Here is a 17,401-nt window from a genome sequence, read left to right as displayed (position 1 = left end):
TTGCCAGGCTCCTCTGTCCATGGAATTCTCCAGCCAAGAATACTGGAGTGGGTTGCCATTCCCTTCTCCAGGGGAATCTTCCTGACCCAGGGCTTGAATTCCAGTCTCCTGCATTTCAAGCAGACTCTACCTTCTGAACCACCATGGAGAGAACATGAGTTAACCCAAGTCACGAGGTAGACACCAGCACCGTATTTCTTTATTTACAGGGACCTACAGAATCTCCCCCAAGAGCTTTAGAGAGAGATTTTCTTCCTTCTCTGCTGGCTACATCCTGACTCATGCTAACTCAAGTTGATGCAGAGCAACCCAAATTTGAAGAGACTACTTTAGCTCCACCTACGGACCTGGTTTGCGTGCCAGACCAGGAGCGATTCCCTTGTCTTTCTGAAGGGCCACACCCGACTTTTCTCGGGCCCCATTGAGCAGGGAGTGAGGCTTGCAGAGCCAAGTCTGGATGGGAGCAATTTTAAAACTATGCCAGCCTGATAATTTATAGTGAGCTTTTAAGGCATCATTTCATTTAGGGAAGGGTGTGAAGCCATTCTCCATGGCCTTCCTCCAACTGCCACAACTGCACTGACTTAAGCTGGTAACCAGCCCACGCCTGCTGGTGTCTGATGGGGCAGACCTCCCTTTTGACGTGTGGGGCCTCAGCCACATAACTGTCAAGAATTTTCAGGACCACCCGTGCTTTTGAGGATAGATCTGTCAGTTTTGGTCTGGAGGCTGGGATTTTGTTCCAAGGTCTGCTGCTGATTGAGGGCCCACATGCTCATCCTCCAGGTAGCGCTCTGGTGGGGTCTGAGTTCCAGAGGAAATGTCATGGGTGTCCAAGAGCAGGCCACGAACGGTGCAGGCTCACTGGACTAGCATAGAAGCCTTGAGAGCAGCCAGGAGTGAGGAAACTCTCTCTCCTGCTCTTTCTCTCAGCTAAAGAGCTCCTTGATGCCCTAGCTATACAGCTTTCCTGCTATATGACTTCCCACCTATGGAACCTTCCAGCTGCTTTCAGTTTTCCGGTTCCCAAGGAGGGAATATGATTTGCAAAGCTCATCTTGTGGGGCCAGACCAGCAATCTGGATTGATTGCTCTGGGGGCAGGCGTTCACTAGCATTGTTGATGGTTGGGGGAGCCAGGGTGGAATCCTTCTGTTCCTACAGGCTGCTTCCAGCTGTTCTTCTCAGAAGGGCATGTGGACAGGGCATGCCCCTCCAGATCACATAGCAGTCATATGGGCCCTTTCGGGTTCTGTGAAAGACAAGTGAAGTAATTCCAATTGACACTAAAAGGTGAAAGCTCTGTTCTTTAAAAAATATACCAAAATTGTGGTAGGCTGTTGACTGGTCTCTTCCATGTGCCCCGACTTGTGAATCAGATTAATCAGGCTCTGAAAGCAGGGGCTGGAAGAACTAAGATCAGTTGGGGGAAACCACAGGAGGAGGTGAGGCCAGGCTCCAGGAGCTTGGAGGAGGCGTGTAGAAGCAGCATGGGCAGCTGAAGGTACTTCTCATTTTACCACGTTCCCAGAGGTGAGCCAAGTTCCCAGCTCACTTGACTCATCAGTAAGAGGGAAACAGGGATGAGTAAGGGCTGACCCTGTCCTAGCACATAGAGCTGGACAATCAGATCATGTCTCTAAACTCACAAAGGAGCCTGGTCTTGGAGGTGACCTAGACAAAGGAAAGTCATATTATGAAATTTCATCCTCAAGGAGAAGAGCCACAGCACGACCATTTCTTTTCCTATTAGATTCTGCTTCTTAAACAAACAAACCACTTTGCCTTTACCGTGGGTCCCAGCCACGTGTTTCTCCTGCTCCCATTAGCTTGCACTGCCTGGAGGGCATCATCAATAGGTCTTCGGAGGCTGTGTTAGCCACGCCCACCATCTCTAGAAGGAGTGGCGTTAATAACCCCTAACCACCTGTAAGCCCTGAGTCCTTCACAGCTGTTGCTCCTTTTCTGAACAAACAGATGAACTCGGGCTTGGAGGCGTCCTGAAAGGTCCGTGGATCCTCTCTGAGAAGCTCAGATTTCTCCCCACTCGTCACCAGTTCTGCCTTTTTCCCTCCTGCAAAACCATCGTCACCACAATTGAGCCAGACACAGTAGTGTCTGCTACCCACAGGATAGGAAGTGTGGTCGTCTAACTGCCCAAGGTCAGGACCCATTTCTGGTCCTTGCTGTAGTGTTTCCATTCTCGGAAACACACTGCTCTGAGATCAGAGGAGAGTCTAGCTCCTAAGGTGAGCCTCATGGTTTTGACATTCTTGGGGAAATGGGGCTGCTTTTTGGGTGACAAAACAGCACAAATGGGCAGCGAGTACTGTAAGTAGCCCAGCTTAACCGTGGGCCTTGTGTGTCTGTGAGTTGAAGGTGACTCAGGAGCCGAGAGCACCGGTGGATTGGGGTCTGCTCGTGTATTCATCCCCAGTATTTCCCCGCGGCCTGGCAGACAGCCGGGAGCAATATGGTGTGGTGAAAACAGCATGGACTTGGGAGTCAGGCCTGGTTTGGAATCCCAGCTCGGCTGTTTATACCTGTACAACCTCAGTAAGTTATCCACTCTCCCTGTGCCTCAGTTTCCTCCTCTGTACCCCCACCTCCACTCCTTCTAACTTACTTCCACAGTGCTTCATGTCCCCGTGGAGCTGGGCTCTTCCTGTCAGAGAGGTTTCTGTGCCCAGAGGACAAATGCTTCCTTCAGGAGGCACAGGGAAATTTCTGTTGAATTTGGATGTTGAGAGAGCCACCCGGAGGCACTCCTTCAGGAGTAACTACCAGGGAAATGGGCCACAAAAACGAACCACAGCACAACCCAGAGTGGACTCGAGTGGTTGACACACTCTCAAGGGAGGGTTAGGGTCCACGCCGCCGGAGGAAGTTTCAGAGGCAGGTGCATGGCAGATGTCTGGGCCTTCCCCGGGCTCTGTCCTTGGTTTCCTGTGCCCATAATGAAGATGGACAGACAACTCCTGCAGCAGATCTCAGGCAGCACGACCGGGACTCAGCCCCATTGAGAATGAGGGTTCAGGGCCAGGTAAAGGGCCCCTGCGGCTGTGGCATTGGCTGAAGGGAAAGGGGGTGCGGTGGACAGCGAGTAAGTTAGACAGTGACTTATTAACTGCTGTGTTCCATCCTGCCCTTCATTGCCTTGATGATGGAGCCAGACTCCTTGCCGTCTGGAACAATGCTAAATTTGTCAGTAGAGGTGCTGGAGGAAAGGGTTGCCTGCCAGTTTGCAGGGTGCCCCATGGTGGCCAGCGTTAAGTGGAGGACACTCAGCCAGTTGCATCACCGGCCCCTGGCCTGTGTGCTCTGCCTGCGATACCTGACCACCAGCCTCAGCTCACCCACGGTGGACCAGCTCTGCCCCCGGCCATCTCGAGCTTCTCTGCCACCCAGTGGGCTGCAGTCTTGTCCTCTGGAAGGAGATCTGAATCTCAGCCTGGGAAAGTTTGTTCTTTGCTTGGCTATTCTTCCTCAGCCCTAGGGTATTCTTTCTTTTTTAGTGTGTACTCCCTGAAAATAGTTCTTCGTGTTAAGCATCTATATATGGTTTCAAATGTTCAAATTCCCATGTAGTTTCTGTCTCTGCCTGGAGTCTGACTATGATAGAATTGATACCGGGAGCGGTCCCAGTAGATAGATGTCCCCATCCTCTCTTCACTAGGGGTTTCCCTAGTAGTTCAGACGGTAAAGCGTCTGTCTGCAATGCAGGAGACACGGGTTCGATCCCTGGGTTGGGAAGATCCCCTGGAGAAGGAAATGGCAGCCCACTCCAGTATTCTTGCCTGGAAAATCCCATGGATCGCAGAGCCTGGTAGGCTGCCGTCCATGGGGTCACAAAGAGTCAGACACGACTGAGTGACTTCACTCGCTTTCACTCGCCTCTCCAGCCATACACACAAATGGTATTTGGGGATTTGTCTGGGCTTGAGTGCAGTGCTCAGCTCCTTGCCCATGGGAAATGGGATGCTGGTAATTTAGTGGCATCGCAGTTAATTAAGCTCTCACCGGTGGTTAACTGTGATGCAATGTCAATGGAAGCAAATGCCTTGGAATCTCAAACAACTGCTGGACTGTTAATGGCGGTCATGATGACGATGAGGATTGTGACTTGGGGTGGATTGTGCTGAGGGTACTAGAGTGTTTACAGAGAGAAAATGACAGGCTCAGCTCCTTCAACTCTTAAGTCACGGCCTGACTACAGAATGTCAAGAGCTTCTATTAAGCCCTTACAAGAATTATTTCTTGTTGCCAGAGGGCTGATATCACTGAAAGATTATACAAAATTTAATTGTGTGGGTGGTTGAATTATGATTGCTAAACTCACAGTGATGCCAAGTATCTTATGTTACAGATTAGGGCATTGACTGGGAAAGAATGGGATTCTGGAACTTGGAATAGGAACAGCTGGTTATATTCTGGTAAAACTAACACTCTTGAAACTGCAAGTCACTCCGATTCCTTTGCCAGTAGAAGTATCTTGCCCTCTGATATCTGAAGAAACGAGCTTTCCTTTGCTGGAAAACTCCATGCTCACCTCATCTGGGGCAGATGTCTTGAAAGAGGATGCTCCTTCTCAAGACCCACCACAACCAGCCCTTGTTACTATTAGCCTGTGTGTGCCTGCCAAGTTGCTTCAGTCGTGTCTGACTTTTTGCGAACCTATGGACTGCGGCCTGCCAGGCTCCTCTGTCCATGAGATTCTCCAGGCAAGAATATTGGAGAGGATTGCCATGCTCTCCTCCAGGAGATCTTCCCAACTCAGGGATTGAACCTGCATCTCCTGCATTGGCAGGCAGATTCTTGACCACTAACACCTCCTGGGAAGCCCACTATTAGCCTGTAACTAGGGTCAATTCTCTGCTCGTTCCAGGGACAGGATATACTAACATCTGGGAAGACCCAACTTACACACTAAAAAGACTGTAAGACTTTGCTAATCTATCAGGAGAAACCTGCAGAATATCTAGGAGTGGATTTTAAGGGTGTTAAACGTAATGTGGTTATGGATTTTCCTCTAATATTTTACAAGGATTTTTTGCTTTATGTACTTTGAAATTCTGGGGATAATGGACAACTGTGACTCTTGGGATTTCTGTGGATTGTAATTTTTTAAAAAATAAGAACATCCCTCATTGTTAGCATTTTCTGATGTTTTTTCCATCCTTTTATGTCCAATTTTTTTTTTTTTTTTTTGCTGTTGTTCTAGGAGTGTCTCTTGTAAATAGCTTGTAGCTTTGCTTCCCCTCACACAAGCCATCTGTTACTGTCACGTGTTGGATTGACATGTTATGTTTTACCATGCTTCTTGTTTTCTTGTTTGTTCCTTTCCTGTTTTTGATCAATTTCCTGTGTGTTTGCTTTTGTTCTTGTTTTTTACTCTAGTGGTTCAGAAACAAACTGTTTTTCTACTAGATAACCTTAAATTTTTGATGTGTATCTAAATATTCTATGCTCTAGCCAGAATCTGTCACTTCCTCTTATACAAAATAATGTTTGCATGCTTTCACCCCCTCCTTCCTAATCTCAGGTATTATTTCTAGGATTATTATTTTTCCCTGTAATAAAGAGCTTTTAGAGATTTTTTTCTTTTTTGTTTTTTAATTGCTTTCTTGATTGCCATTGTTTTTTTGTACTCTGTCTCTCTTTTGGATTCTTTTTTTTTTCTTTAGTAAGAGTTATCCTTTAGTATTTTAGGAGATGTTTGTGGCTGCTAAACTTTGGGTCCTTGAATGTCTCAATTTCTTCCTCCTCTCATTTGAATGCTATTTTGGCTGCTTGGTCTATCAATAACAGAGATATAGGTTAAAATCTTTTACTATGAATGTAGATTTTTCTATTTCTTCTTGTAGTTGTATCAGTTTTGGTTTATATATTGAAGCCCTCTTATTTCACATAAACATTTTGAGTATTTTTTAATCTCGTCCTTGTAAATTGAACTTTTTGAAAAATTATTGAGATAACCCTTCTTTCTGCTAATGCTTCATGTTTAAAATTGGTCTTGTCTGATGGAGCCATCTGAGCTTTCTTTTTTTAATCTTCTTTATTTTCAATCTTTTAATATCCTTAGGTTTAAATGTAGCTTTTATGCACTGCATATCTATCTGGATTTTCTCCCTTTACCTAGTATACCAATATTTGTCTTTTCAATGAATAAACCTTACTTAAAATTTCCCCAGTCTTTTATTTTTCAAAACTTTAAGTCTGCAGAACATTCACAAGAGTAATAAACATCAATTTGATTCACCAGTTATTAACACTTTGCTGCACTCTGTGAATATGTGTATATACAAATGAATATGTATATCATTTTTATGTGTATTTATTTATATATGTTCAGTTCAGTTGCCAAGTCGTGTCTGACTCTTTGCGGCCCAATGAACTGCAGCACACCAGGCCTCCCTGTCTATCACCAACTCCTGGAGTTCACTCAGACTTGCGTCCATCAAGTCGGTAATGCCATCCAACCATCTCATCCTGTCATCCCCTTCTCCTCCTGCCCCCAATCCCTCCCAGCATCAGAGTCTTTTCCAATGAGTCAACTCTTCGCATGAGGTGGCCAAAGCACCTTTAGCATCAGTCTTTCCAAAGAACACCCAGGACTGCTCTCCTTCGGGATGGACTGGTTGGATCTCCTTGCAGTCCAAGGAACTCTCAAGAGCCTTCTCCAACACCACAGTTCAAAAGCACCAATTCTTTGGGGCTCAGCTTTCTTCACAGTCCAACTCTCGTATCCATACATGACCACTGGAAAAACCATGGCCTTGACTAGATGGACCTTTGTTGGCAAAGTCATGTCTCTGCTTTTGAATATGCTATCTAGGTTGGTCATAACTTTCCTTCCAAGGAGTAAGTGTCTTTTAATTTCATGGCTGCAATCACCATCTGCAGTGACTTTGGAGCCCCCCAAAATAAAGTCTGACACTGTTTCCACTGTTTCCCTATCTATTTCCCATGAAGTGATGGGACCAGATGCCATGATCTTAGTTTTCTGAATGTTGAGCTTTAAGCCAACTTTTTCACTCTCCTCTTTCACTTTCATCAAGAGTATAAATGTTAAAGTTTTAGAGGATAATTATCTTATGGTAGGACAATGTCCATATTCTTATACAGACACATATGTGCTTCTTTGAAGTGGATGAGAACTGAGCCTTTATCTCTTAAGAATATGGACATTGTCCTACCATAAGATAATTATCCTCTAAAACTTTAACATTTATACAATATTATCATTTAATATACAGTCCTGGTTTGGGAAGATCCCCTGGAGAAGGAAATGGCAACCCACTCCAGTGTTCTTGCCTGGAGAGAGAATCCCAGGGACGGGAAGCCTGGGGGGCTGCCGTCTATGGGTCGCACAGAGTCGGACACAACTGAAGCGACTTAGCAGCAGCAGCATTCAGATACGCCCAGTTGTCCCAATAAAGTCTTCAAATGTTTTTCTCCCATCCAGGACCGAATTAAGGGTTAAGAACCACGTTTAGTTTCCTCTATAGGTAGAGCAGTTCCCCAGCCTTTTGTGGTTGTTGTTTTTCTTTTTTCTTTTCCCTCTCTCTTTTTTTCCTTTTCCCTTTTCTTCTCTCTTTTCTCCTTTTTAAAGGGTCTACCTCATGTATTTTGCAGGACATCCCTCTGTATATTTGCATCTGTCTGATTCGATGTTCATGATCAGGGCCAGGTAAACATTTTTGTCAGAGGTGTTCCCTGCGGTATTCCCCTCAGTGTGATGTGGGAGGGGTGCACAGTGCAGTTCGTCCCGTTATTACTGATGCTAAGTAGGTTAAGGTGGATGTCTGTCAATTTCTCCACATTCTGCCCCCCAACTATCTCTTACCCCATATTTTATCATTCATTGGTGATTCTACTTATGTAAAATAATGATTTTTCTATTTCTCTCATTCTTCCTACACCTGTTAGTTGGCACCTACTCTATGAAAAACGTCCCTTTCACTCCTCTTTGCCCCATCTAAAATTTTAAAGGCAATTTTAGAATCAGTGGATTTATGAATTATTTTGTTTATTCAGAGGTATAATCTAGTCCTGTCACTAATGGTTTTGAAGTTGAGATTCCCCCAGATTTGATCATAGTGACCTTTAAGACCCTGGATTCCATCAGTTTTGAGCACTTTTAAGTTCTTTGGTACCAGAAAATTTTCCGGGCTTCCTTTTCACTTTCCTGAAAGCAGGCATTTCTCTGAGCCAGCCTGCTGTTCCTTTGTAGTGGGGAATAGTATTCAAAACTAAGATCCGACAGCTAGGTGTGCTCCTTGGTGCAGAGATGTGATTGCTTCCAGGCCCTTCCTGGGGAAAGAGCTAAGAAATCTCAAGTTTCTGCTGACAGTGCCTCCAACTTCATCCTAACTCCATGGGGGTGTTTTTCTGTTCTGCCTACATTGGCTATTTGTACCTCTTTGCTTCCTCAGTGAGAACTTGGGTTTCCAACAGTATGTTTGTTCAGTCCTGCAGGAAACTAAAAATATTTCATAATTACTTCATCAACAGAAAACTTACTTTGGCTAGTTTAAGATTTGTTTTTGTCCTAAGACTGAACTCTTCCTTTGAAGGCGTACTGTTAGTGTACTGCGTTCAGAATTTTTTTTTTCTTCTTCTGGGTAATTATATATTAATGTGATATATGGTTTTGTTTGTGTCTGAATTCAGTGTTAAAGTTTTCCCATTCTTGTTTCAATCTATTTTTTGAATGTATAAAAAATAGACATGGTTCAAGGCAAAATTCTCTTAAAAGTCTGCTTAAGTCTCATTCCCTTCTCTATCCCTTCCATCCTGGGGATACCAGCCTCGCCACCCCTATAGGCCATTGATTTCAGTTCTTTTTGATTAATTTTGCAAAAATAAGTATGTATATTCCTTTTTTCCTTGTCACACTAAAAGTGACATATAATTTTTGCATCTTGCTTTTTCATTTAAGAATTATATCCTGAAAATCACCCTATATCAGCTCACAGGGGATTTCTTTATTCTTTTATACATGTTTCCATTCAGTTAAATATGAATTTAATTGTTTTATTTGGGCTTAACTCTGACATCTTATTTTGTGCTTGTACTTACCCTGTTTTGTTGCACCCTTTTCCTTTATGTATATCTTAAATTTTTTAGAATTCCATTTTTCCTCTACTAGCTTAGACATTATACATTCTTTTTCTATTCCTTTTAGATGTTATCCTAAAAATCGCAACATGTTAATTGGTAACTACCCTCCTTCTGGAAAATGCGATGACCTTTCTATATTTAAAACCTGCAAGATCTAGTTTATGCTTTCAGTGTTTATTTAGATGAATTCATAAATCCTTCTCACATCTCTGATCTTTAGTTTGGTCATATTTGCTACCTAAACAGTAGGTTAGATTTTCTTTTATTTGGATGATAAATTCTGTTTTTGTTTTCTAAAATTACCTTTATTTCACCTTCATTCTAGAAATATTTTCACTGGAAATGGAATTCTAGGTTAATACCAATCTTCAACACACGAAAAGAAAAAATAATTTCTAATGCTTTCAGTCTTGCTACTGTTAATTCGACGCTCCTTTTAGGAAAGTCTTTTGGAGCATCAGTGCCATCATCTGCTCTCTGTTGGATTTTTCTGTGCTTCAGATAATCCTGCTGCTGCTAAGTCACTTCAGTCGTGTCCGATTCTGTCTTATTTATTCTACACAGAATACCTGTAAAATAAGCACTCCACCCATTTTGTAAATGGTAATCCTGACTTTCCAAGGGGTTGGGTTACTTCATTAAGGAAATGCAAATCAAAACCACAATGAGACACCATTTCACATCTACTAGAATGACTGTGATTTAAAATTATTTAATTAAAAACAGAAAAGAAAAAAAATCTGGTTTTTCTTAAACTTCTTCGATGAGTAGCTCCTTTGTCTTTGATTAGCAGCAGTTTTACAATGATGTGTCTAAATGTGGACGTATTTTTATTCATTCTGACTGGAATTCATAGAACTTCTTGAAGCATCTATGTTTGCTTTATTGACTACGTGAAAGCCTTTGACTGTGTGAATCACAACAAACTGTGGAAAATTCTTCAAGAGATGGGAATACCAGACACCTCACCTGCTTCCTGAGAAATCTGTATGCAGGTCAAGAAGCAACAGTTAGAACTGGACATGGAACAATAGACTGGTTCCAAACAGGAAAAGGAATACGTCAAGGATGTATATTATCACCCTGTTTATTTAACTTACATGCAGAGTACATCATGTGAAATGCCAGGCTGGTTGAAACACAAGCTGGAATCAAGATTGCCAGGAGAAATATCAATAACCTCAGATATGCAGATGACACCACCCTTATGGCAGAAAGCGAAGAAAAACTAAAGAGCTTCTTGATAAAAGTGAAAGAGAAGAGTGAAAAGCTGGCATAAACTCAACTTTCAAAAAACGAAGATCATGGCATCTGGTCCCATCACTTCATGGCAAATAGATGGGGAAACAATGGAAACAGTGAGAGACTTTATTTTCTTGGGCTCCAAAATCACTGCAGGTGGTGGCTGCAGTCATGAAATTAAAAGATGCTTACTCCTTGGAAGAAAAGCTATGACCAACCTAGACAGCATTTTAAAAAGCAGAGACATGACTTTGCCAACAAAGGTCCATCTAGTCAAAGCTATGTTTTTTCCAGTAGTCCTGTATGGATGTGAGAGTTGGACTATAAGGAAAGCTGAGTGCTGAAGAATTGATGCTTTTGAACTCTGGTGTTAGAGAAGACTCTTGAGAGTCCCTTGGACTGCAAGAAGATCCAACCAGTCCATTCTAAAGTAAATCAACCCTGAACATTCATTGGAAGGACTGATGCTGAAGCTGAAACTCCAATACTTTGGCCACCTGATGCGAAGAACTGACACTTTTGAAAAGACCCTGATACTGGGAAAGATTGAAGAAAGGAGGAGAAGGGAACGACAGAGGATGAGATGGTTAGATGGCATCACTGACTCAATGGAATTGAGTTTGAGTAAGCTCCAAGAATTGGTGATGGACGGGGAAGCCTGGTGTGCTACAGTCCATGGGGTCGCAAAGAGTCAGACATGACTGAGCAACTGAAGTGAACTGAACTTGAATCAGAATTCATTTGAAAAATCCTCAGCCGTTATCTCTTCAAATGTATTCTCTTTCCCACTCTCTTCTTTGGGGATCCCAACTGAATGCCCTTGACCTCACTTCTGTACCTCCTATTTCTTACCAGTTCTTTTGCATTTGCTGTTTGTCTCTTCAGGCTACATTCTGGATAACTTCTTTTGGTTTTTATCCCTATTCATGAATGTCCCCGATCTGCTATTAACTTATCCATGGAGTTCATAACTTTGGTTGTCATATTTTTTAAATTCTAGAAGTTCTGTTTGGTTCTCTTTCTCATTTGGTAAAAGTCTCCTATTCCCTGTAGATGGAGCATATCTTGCATTTCACTAAACATAATAAACGACATGCTTTTTATCCCTTGTGGATCTGTGTGTGTCAGTGTGCACATGAGCACACATGTTTGATTCTGCTTTTCTTCGTCATGGTAACAACTTTGGTGTCCATCTTCATCATTAATTCTGGACTACTGTACTTGGAGCTATCTCTAGAAAAAAGTGGAGAACTAGAATACAACTCGTGCAGGAAGCATTTGAGTTTGCTTCTGCATGGCACAGGTGGGCAGTTCTAATCCAGGACTACCCTACTCTTGTTGCAGAGGAGAAGCCAATTCCGACTCCATGTTGGAACTGTTTCTTTGACTTGCTTTTCATTGCTTTTGTTATTATAATCATACAGAATGGCTTGCCTCAGAGAATCCTGCCCCTCCCCCTAACTGTTAAAGTGCTCTTTTCCAGAACCCTGTCCACCTATAGATGGCAGGAAGGAAGAAATTAACACAGCCCCTGTCTGACGCTTGCCATTCTGGTAGACGTTTGCAAGATTAATGGCTTTTTCACTTTGCCTCCTCACCTCCCCACCATCTCTGATCTATAAAAGAACCTGGCATCCAGACCATGATAAGATGGTTATTTTGAGGCACTAGCCTGCCATCTTCTTGGTCAGCTGCTTTCAGAATAAAGTAATTTTCCTTGCCTCAACAACACCTTGTCTCTTGGATTCATTGGCCTGTCGTACAGCGAGAAGAGTGAGCTTGGACACTTGGCAACACTCTTAGTTCAAGGCTTGAGGTCTGGGTCCATTTAGAATGCAAGATCTTATAGAAGACCTGGATTCCTTTAGTTCACCCTCACCTTTGGGCCTCAGGCTCGTTGAGGGGAGAATCTCCCTCTAGACATCCATCTGGTGTGAGTCTGAGCTTTGACTTGTGTCCCATTTGCAGCCAAAAGTCATTCACATGCAAGTTCAAGTCTAGTGGGAGCAACAGAGCCCTCAGGACAAAAGTGGCTTCTCTGCTTATTTATCTCTGGAGTTCCTTTGGTCCTGGTTATTTCTAACTATGGTGTTAGCTCCTCTGACTTTTAAGAAAGATATCTGCTTTTCGTTTGTTTTTTAACACTTACCCAGAAATTTTAGTGTTTTGGGTTTGTGTGTGTGTTTGGCTCTGCTGTGCGACTGATGGGATCCTAGTCCCTCAGCCAAGGGATGGAAATCCATCAGTAAAAGTGCCAAGTCCTCTAGGGAATTCTAGGGCCCTCTGCTGCTGCTGCTGCTAAGTCACTTCAGTCGTGTCCAACTCTGTGCGACCCCATAGACGCCAGGCTCCCCCGTCCCTGGGATTCTCCAGGAAAGAACACTGGAGTGGGTTGCCATTTCCTTCTCCAATGCATGAAAGTGAAAAGTGAAAGTGAAGTCGCTCAGTTGTATCTGACTCCTAGCGACCCCACGGACTGCAGCCCACCAGGCCCCTCCGTCCATGGGATTTTCCAGGCAAGAGTACTGGAGTGGGGTGCCATGGGAATTCCTTTATAGTGTTATTGTGTGTGTTTTGTTTTCAAGAGGGCTTGTCCTAATATCCAAACCCATTATTACAAAGAACGTGAAGTCTTACAATTTCTTCTGATAAGGTACTTCTGCCTACTTTAACTTTTGAGAGCTGAGTGTCAGTTTTTGGTCTGCAAATAAACATCTTCTTATTTTCCTGTGCTGTGTGCATAAAACATATAAAATGAAAGAACAAAGCTATTCTGTAATGGTAGAATCTGTGGTGGCTATGGTTTTCCCACTTTATATAAGAGGAAAATGAGGTTAAATAACTACATCAAGATCATAAAACTATCTAGTGGCCAAGCTGTAGCCTCAAGTTGAGATCTGACACCACAGTGTGGACTCTTAAACACTTTTTCCTAGAGGCCCCCATTTATAGCAATTTAGCAAGCTACTGTAATCAAAGTCATTAGAGACGTAATCACTTAGAACGAAATTTTGACTCTATATGCACAAACCTAATTTTAACTCAATATGCACAGATGCTCTAATATTTGCGGCATTGCTAGTCAGATCCATGATTCACACCAATCCTTAGCTTGTGTTGATGTATATACAAGGGGGATTTCCCAGGGGGTGTAGTGCCTAAGATTCCACGCTCCCGATGCAGGGGGCCTGGACCCAATCCCTGATTAGGGAACTAGATCCCACGTGCCACAGCTAAAGATCCTATGTCACAATTAGACCCAGTGCAGCCACATTAATCAATAAAATAAATATATTAAAAAATATATACATGAGTCTACTTGTCTTACCTAGTATCATCCACATAGACCCTGGTAATCCTTGGCCAAGGTAATACCATTTCTTTTGTTTTTTACCTTCTCCCCACTCCCTGCCCGTTTTTAGTGCGGAAGGAGGGAACAGGCTCATTAACTGAAGTTTGCTGCCATGTTGCCGTCCTGTGTTAACTAGCCTATTTTGTTTTAATATAAAAAGATATTAAGGCTATGAATTTTCCTGTTTATGGTTTTGGCCATTCTTATGGGTTTTTATATGAAATTACATAGTGTAGTGGTTAAGGATGTATGCCTTAGAACCAGGCTCTGTGCTAAGTCGTTTCAATCGTGTCTGACTTTTTGCAACCCTATGGACTGTAGCCCGCCAGGCTCCTCTGTCCATGGGATTCTCCAGGGAAGAATATTGGAGTGGGTTGCCATGTCCTTCTCCAGGGGATCTTCCCAACTCAGGGATTGAACCCATGTCTCTTATGTCTCCTGCATTGGCAGGTGGGTTCTCTGCCACTAGCGCCACCTGGGAAGCCCTGGTGAACCAGGAAGACCCAGGCTGCCTGGGATCAAATTCTGCTTCTGCAGCTTCAGTTCAGTTCAGTTCAGTCGCTCAGTCATGTCTGACTCTTTGCGACCACATGAATTGCAGCACTCCAGGCCTCCCTGTCCATCACCAACTCCCGGAGTTCACTCAGACTCACGTCCATCGAGTCAGTGATGCCATCCAGCCATCTCATCCTCTGTCGTGCACTTCTCCTCCTGCCCCCAATCCCTCCCAGCATCAGAGTCTTTTCCAATGAGTCAACTCTTCGCGTGAGGTGGCCAAAGTCCTGGAGTTTCAGCTTTAGCATCATTCCTTCCAAAGAAATCCCAGGACTGATCTCCTTTAGAATGGACTGGTTGGATCTCCTTGCAGTCCAAGGGACTCTCAAGAGTCTTCTCCAACGCCACAGTTCAAAAGCATCAATTCTTTTGCGCTCAGCCTTCTTCACAGTCCAACTCTCACATCCATACATGACCACAGGAAAAACCATAGCCTTGACTAGCCGGACCTTTGTTGGCAAAGTAATGTCTTTGCTTTTGAATATGCTATCTAGGTTGGACGTAACTTTCCTTCTAAGGAGTAAGCGTCTTTTGATTTCTGCAGCTTACTATCTGTATAATCTTAGGCAAGCTTTTCGACTTCTGTGTGCCTCTGTTTTCTCACCTGGAAAATGGAGATCAAGGCATCTACCTCTAAGTGTTGTTGAGAGGTTTAAGTGTAAAGCAGTTAGTGTTTGATGTACAAGTTACAATTAAACAGTTTTGCTTAGTAATTTTTTTCAATACTTCTGAATAACCTAACTTTAGATTTTTTTTTGAAGATTTGTTAAAAATTTCAAGTTGTTACTGTGTGTGCATGTACTGTTTTTGTTTTTACTTATTTTCAGTTTTATTGCATATTGTAAATCTTAAAAGTATTTCAGTAATCTAATACCTAGACAAATTTCAACCTAGAGTTGTTTGAGAAATTCTGTTTTTCTAAAGAATACAGAGTTTTTGTGTTCCTATAGATGTCTTGTTAGTTTTGTCTATTAAACCATATCCTGGGAGGATTTGGTGAAGAGTTTTTATGGCAATGGCTCAAGGGTGGGGTTACTGATAAGATTAGGGCTCAGCACCCCACTCCAGTACTCTTGCCTGGAAAATCCCGTGGACGGAGGAGCCTGGTAGGCTGCAGTCCACGAGGTAGCTAAGAGTTGGACACGACTGAGCGACTTCACTTTGACTTTTCACTTTCATGCATTGGAGAAGGAAATGGCAACCCACTCCAGTATTCTTGCCTGGAGAACCCCAGGGATGGAGGAGCCTGGTGGGCTGCTGTCTATGGGGTCACACAGAGTCGGCTACGACTGAAGCGACTTAGCAGTCTCTGGCTGAGCTTCTCTGGTTTAATCTGGCCTCAGATGATCTGCTCTGGAATGAAGAATGCTCACTCGTGTCCTTGGGGGCTTTAGTTCTGTGATGGAGGGAGTCAGCTGTACTCCTTGGCCCTAGATTGGCACCAGCAGAAACACCTGCTGCTCAATTGTCCGGTCGAGATGCTGGAGTGAGAAGGTGGTGGAAACTGGTGCTATTAAGCTTACGCTTGCTTACTTTTAAACCACAATATTCCTTTGGCTTCAAATAATACAACAACTTTCCTCTTCCCCCTGGCAGCCTGAGGAGAAAGCCCCAAGAACCAACCAGAAATACGATTCGACATGAAGAGACACGAAGAAGTAAGAATACTTTCCAGACCTTCTCAGTTGGGGGCAGCTCTTCAGAGGTCATGTTACTAAACCTCACAGAGATAGTGTTATTAAAGCTCATAAGACACGGTGTCTGCTTACTCTTGGGCTTCCATAGAATTTTCCCTCTCCGCACTCTGCCTATGAGAGTTGCTAGGCAGCAAGGAGATAAAAGTGCTAGAGGATGTGGCCATTTTCTTCCCTGTTTCTACCCACACAGAGCAAAGCAGCTTTCCTGTGGGGATTTATCTTCAAAAGCAAAGTGTTCTTGTCTTTGCTGCTCTGCCTACATTGTTAGTAGTGATGGGATGGCCCAGTTTTCTAAGGCTGCAAAATCAGGAGAGCACAACCTCTTCATTTAACTGCCTGTGTGAACCTCCTGCCTTGAATGCCTTCCCCTTTAATTGAAGGACTTCCAAGGTGGCTTAGGGCAGGGTTTGGTGTTACTGCAGTGGAAAGAGTTGATTTGCTACCAGATTTTGTCTCGTGTAGCTCTAAACTTTTATTCTCACTTTTTTTTTAAACTTTCTTTTGTATAACTTTTTTTGTATCACAATGGTATTCTTGGTATACCGTCAGCTGAATTTTATTTTTTTGAATGATCAGTCCCATAGTGATGATGGATTCACTTTTATATACTCTTGATCTAGCAACTACAGTATATCAGAAAAACAGAAATAACTGGCTTAGGGGGAAAAGCTTTGTCTCTCCTGTCCTTTATGATACCAAAATCTTACCTGTTCAAGACAAAATGAAGTGTAATGTCAATTTTATCCTTTGTCTTAATTTCTTGTTATATTCCATGAATTTCAAGGAATTCATCACAAACTGCCTTGATAGCAATTAATGAGCATGTTTTGTTCTTGGTTTTGTATATTTCTTTGGGGAAACAAAGAACATGGCTGAATACATTTTATAAAGTACTCACTCAATAGCAGTTGTGAAACTGTGTAGTCCAGACTGAGACATGAACTCATCATCTAGATTACACACCTAGTCTCAGGACTTAATGAAGCTGATGTTCTTAATGTCTTATTGCAGAAAGAATTCAGTGAGAGTCAAAGTGTGTGGATTTATTTAGAGAGAAACACACTCCATAGACAGAGTATGGGCTGTCTCAGAAGGCAAGAGAGGCCCCAGGGTACGGGGTTGTCAGTTTTTAAATGTTGTTGTTTGGTGCTAAGGCATGTCTGACTCTTTTACGACCCCATGGACTGTAACCCACCAGACTCCTCTGTCCATGGAATTCTCCATGCAAGAATACTGGAGTAAGGTTGCCATTTCCTTCTCCAGTGGATTTACCCAATCCAAGGATTGAACTCATGTATCCTGCATTGGCAGGTGGGTTCTTCACCACTGAGCCACCAGGGAAGCCCCTGTCATTTTTTATAGGGATGGGTAATTTTATAGAATACTGAGTTGGGAGGATTATTCCAACTATTTTGGGGAAGGGGAGGCGATTT

The 17,401-nt window shown here is 43.1% G+C and overlaps 1 long non-coding RNA gene across 3 annotated transcripts; it reads left to right on the top strand.

Moving 5' to 3' along the window:
• The first annotated feature begins 62 nt into the window (after window positions 1–62).
• On the top strand, window positions 63–16,030 carry LOC129633663 (uncharacterized). 3 transcript variants are annotated; one of them, XR_008705204.1, is made up of 4 exons: window positions 63–786; window positions 1,977–2,248; window positions 2,379–2,555; window positions 15,868–16,030. It is a non-coding gene; the product is annotated as an uncharacterized LOC129633663 (long non-coding RNA). The 3 variants fall into 3 exon arrangements; XR_008705203.1 differs by lacking the exon at window positions 63–786 and adding an exon at window positions 1,518–1,532; XR_008705202.1 differs by lacking the exon at window positions 63–786 and having other exon boundaries at window positions 1,920–2,248.
• Window positions 16,031–17,401: the final 1,371 nt, after the last annotated feature.

Source organism: Bubalus kerabau, chromosome 19 (assembly GCF_029407905.1).
Source record: "Bubalus kerabau isolate K-KA32 ecotype Philippines breed swamp buffalo chromosome 19, PCC_UOA_SB_1v2, whole genome shotgun sequence".
Classification (NCBI taxonomy): Eukaryota; Metazoa; Chordata; class Mammalia; order Artiodactyla; family Bovidae; genus Bubalus; species Bubalus kerabau.
The sequence above is the reverse complement of the archived record's forward strand: the minus strand, read 5'-3'. Positions and strand labels throughout refer to the sequence as shown.